This window comes from Triticum urartu, chromosome 3A (genome assembly GCF_056163025.1).
Source record: "Triticum urartu cultivar PI428250 chromosome 3A, HENAU_Tu73, whole genome shotgun sequence".
Lineage (NCBI taxonomy): Eukaryota > Viridiplantae > Streptophyta > Magnoliopsida > Poales > Poaceae > Triticum > Triticum urartu.
Window position 1 is genome coordinate 339,223,544 of NC_141875.1, and position 4,438 is coordinate 339,227,981.

Consider the following 4,438-nt stretch of genomic DNA (forward strand, 5'->3'; position numbering starts at 1 on the left):
GTACTTAACCTACAGTAATCCCCTACTAATGATGCCAAGTCATCACTGTTACTGTTGCTAATCTCACTTTGATTCAAAACCAATTCAAATTCAATTTTAAAATAAAGTCAAATAAATTATTTCTTCAAAACAAAAAAAACAAAAATATTCGCATTATTGTAAAAATTCACCTGATCATTGCCATGTTGTAACCAACCTCATTTGAATCACCAAGTAATTTCTAGGAAATTAATAAATGGTCCTGCAACAATTATTTTGGCCTTCTCAAAATAAGCAAATATCTTTACGTTTCCAAATGACGAGAAACCTTCTGTGTGGTCTTGGAATGTTGTACTATAACTATGTACCAAGTTTTAACTCAAATAAAAATCATTTTCTATTTTATTTAAATGCAAATCCGAGACAAATGTTTGACAAAAAAAATAGGCAAGAAAACCCTTGTGCACTTTAGTCCATTTTCTTTCTTTCCTTTTCCCTGTACAACGTCCAGCCCACATCCCCCACTTGTCTCTCTCCTCGCGCTACAAGAGACAGGCAGGGGCTCGTGGAGGCCATCCCATGGCCGTGGGCACGTGCCGAGCATCCATGGCCTCCCCTTGCCTACATAACTACGCCGGCGCCCCCCGGAAACCCTAGCGTCATTTTCCCCTTTCCCTCACTCGCCCCCATCTCCCTCGCCCGCTCTCTCTTTCCTTTTCTCCATCGCCCGACCACAACCATAGCCATGGCCGCCCCATTGTTGTGGCCACTGATGCTCCCCGCGCCACCTGGGGACGTCCAGGACGTCCGCCGTCCTCCGTTTCCTCGACTACCGCCATGAGCTCAAACCGGGAACCCCTGCATCGACGGGATCGAGGCCTTCTTCTTCCTCGGGCACCACCGCCTCTGCCGTCGATCTGCCGCCTCTGCTACTCCTAAGCCATCATCGAGCCACCCTTGTGCTCCCCGGTGAGCACCACATCGATCCCCCCCTGTTTCCCCTTTGATTCCATCGCCGTAGACGTTGTGCGCCGCCTCCGCCCGAGCTCGCGCTCACCGCATCGAACCCGCGCACCGGGCTCCCCTGCCTCGTGCCCTGGCTGCTCCAGGCAGCGCGCCCCCGCGCGCCAGCACCCGCCTGGGCCGTGCTCTGCTCGGCCGTTGTTGCCTTATGCTGTGTTGCTTGCTGCGCTGCTGCTGCTACTTAGCTCTTGCCGCTTCTCACGCTTCTGTTGCCGTGGCCGGGGTTCGCTCCCGAGCACGCGCCTGCCCGCTCCCTGCCTCGTTCTTCTTGCTCCCTGGCCGCCCCGTGCGCGTCCCCAGCTGCGCGACGCGCCTGCCAGGCCCCGGCCAAGCCCTGCACCGCGCCCGCGTGCGGACGACCGTGCTCGCCCGCCTTCAGCCGACGTTCAGCGCGCTCCCCCTGCTCCGTTACGCTGCCTGCTGCTAGTGCCGCTGCTGCTTTGCTGTAATACTACTTGTAGTTACTGTAGCTACTAGCTAGCTTTCCAGTTTTTGCATTGAGTAAACCCTGGGCAGCCCCTAAACAGCAGTTAAACAACTGTTAACAAGGTCAACAAAAATATGAATAGAAAGTTTGCATGACGAACCCCATTTTATCCCATTGAACCAAATCCCTCCGATGCCTGGATTAAATCATATAAAAATCGCAAAATGCTATGTTCAGATAACAGAATTAACTCCTAGCTATGGGTTGTGTGTGCGTGAGTGTGTGTGATGTGCGTGTGTGTCCGTGTGTTGTGTGTGCCTTGTGCAGCGTGGTGTGTGTGCGCCGTGCGTGTGGCCCGCTGGGCTATGCCCAGTAATGGCCGGCCCTTACTTATATTAGTACTACTAGTAGGTATTAATTAGTGCTAAGTTAGTCTAGTAGTAGATGACATGTAGGCTCTCATTAAATAAATTAGATTTATTTAATTGTTTAGATAAATAGTATATGACATGTGAGCCACACATGCCCTTTTGACTAGTCAGATTGACTTGGTCAATCGGATTAAACTAATTATAATAAATTTAGAAATTTCAGAAAATACTTAAAACTTTAGAAAATCAAGAAAATTAATCGTAACTCGGATGAAAAAACTTTGTACATGAAAGTTACTCAGAACGACGAGACGAGTCCGGATACACTCTCCGTTCGTCCGTCACGCATCTCTAGCATAGCAAACTCACAACTTTCCCCCTTGGATTCATCTGTCCGAAAACGTGAAACACCATGAAATACTTTCCCGGATGTTTCCCCCTTCGCCGGTATCACCTAGTACTGTGTTAGGCCACCTCTAGCACCGCGCATTGCCACCTTACGTTTTGTGTTACTTTGATTGCTAGGTTATTTATTGTGTTCCCCCTCCATTACTTCTTTCTGGTAGACCCCGAGACTGCCGGCAACCCCCCAGTTCGACTACGATGTTGATGACACGTCCTTCTTGCCAGAGCAACCAGGCAAGCCCCCCCTTTGATCACCAGATATCGCCTACTCTCCTCTATACTGCTTGCATTAGAGTAGTGTAGCATGTTACTGCTTTCCGTTAATCCTATTCTGATGCATAGCCTGTCATTGTTGCTACAACTGTTGATACCTTACCTGCAATCCTAAATGGTTAGTATAGGATGCTAGATTATTATCAGTGGCCCTACAGTCTTGTCCGTCTGCCATGCTATACTACTGGGCCGTGATCACTTCGGGAGGTGATCACAGGCATATGCTATATACTTTATACTGTTACATTACTTATGATACTGTTCGGAGATGGGGCCGAAGGGGCAGGTGCCTCCATCCCGGTAGAGGTGGGCCTTGGTTCCCGATGGCCCCTAACTGTTACTTCGTGGCGGAGCGACAGGGCAGGTTGAGACCACCTAGGAGAGAGGTGGACCTGGCCCTGGTCGGCGTCCGTGGTTATTTCAAAATAACACGCTTAACGAGATATTGGTATTTGATTTGAGTCTTGCTACTGGCCTATACGTACTAACCATCTACGCGGGGACAGTTATGGGCACTCGACGTCGTGGTATCAGCCGAAGCCTTCGTGACGTCAGCGACTGAGCGGTACGCGCTGGGTTGGACTGGAACGCCTACTCTTGTATAAGGGAGTCTAGGTCTGCTCATCGGCCGCGTACGCAACATGCAAGTGTGCAATGGGCGATGGGCCCAGACCCCTGCGCCATAGGATTTAGACCGGCGTGCTAACCTCTCTGTTGTGCTTAGGTCGGGCTGCGACGTGTTGATCTTCCGAGGCCGGGCATGACCCAGAAAAGTGTGTCCGGACAAAGGGGATCGAGCGTGTTGGGAAATGTGGTGCACCCCTGCAGGGAAGTTGATCTATTCGAATAGCCGTGTCCATCGGTAAAAGGACAATCCGGAGTTGTACCTTGACCTTATGACAACTAGAACCGGATACTTAATAAAACACACCCTTCCAAGTGCCAGATATAACCGGTGATCGCTCTCTCATAGGGCGACGAGGGGAGAATCATCGATTAGGATTATGCTACACAATGCTACTTGATGGACTTACCTTCTGCTCTCTTCTACATGCTGCAAGATGGAGGTTACCAAAAGCGTAGTCTTCGATAGGACTAGCTATCCTCCTCTTATTCCGGCATTCTGCAGTTCAGTCCACATATGATATCCTTTTCCATTTTATACCAATGCATACATATGTAGTGTAGCTCCTTGCTTGCGAGTACTTTGGATGAGTACTCACGGTTGCTTTGCTCCCCCTTTTCCCCCTTCCTATACCCGATTGCTGCGACTAGGCGATGGAGCCCAGGAGCCAGACGCCACTGTCGATGACGAGTACTACTACTCAGGAGGTGCCTACTACTACGTGCAGCCCGCTGACGACGACCAGGAGTAGTTTAGGAGGATCCCAGGCAGGAGGCCTGCGCCTCTTTCGATCTGTATCCTAGTTTGTGCTAGCCTTCTTAAGGCAAACTTGTTTAACTTATGTTTGTACTCAGATATTGTTGCTTCCGTTGACTCGTCTATGATCGAGCTCTTGTATTCGAGCCCTCGAGGCCCCTGGCTTGTAATATGATGCTTGTATGACTTGTTTTATTTGTAGAGTTGTGTTGTGATATCTTTCCGTGAGTCCCTGATCTTGATCGTACACGTTTGCGTGTATGATTAGTGTACGGTTAAATCGGGGGCATCACAAGTTGGTATCAGAGCCGACTGCCTGTAGGAATCTCCCTTCCATACTCCTTGGCCAAAGTCGAGTCTAGTCATTGCTAAACTTTTACTAACATGGCTGTGTGCCTTACGGGATCACGTCGCCATTGGGTGGTATTAGGATCTTTTATTCCTCGACCTATACTCTGGGACTCTAATCTCTCTTCTAATCGGGTTAAATGATTTTACTAACTCTAACTCTAGGATCTCGTGATCGCTTCCACCCGGAAAGCACCTTATTACCGATGATCGTCTGCTACACCAGGAGAC

At 49.5% G+C, this 4,438-nt stretch overlaps 1 long non-coding RNA gene across 1 annotated transcript; it reads left to right on the top strand.

Annotated features, from left to right (window-relative positions):
• Positions 1-451: 451 nt before the first annotated feature.
• LOC147979641 (uncharacterized) lies at positions 452-4,054 on the top strand. The gene is made up of 2 exons (XR_015618876.1): positions 452-948; positions 3,754-4,054. It is a non-coding gene; the product is annotated as an uncharacterized LOC147979641 (long non-coding RNA).
• The last annotated feature ends 384 nt before the right edge of the window (positions 4,055-4,438 follow it).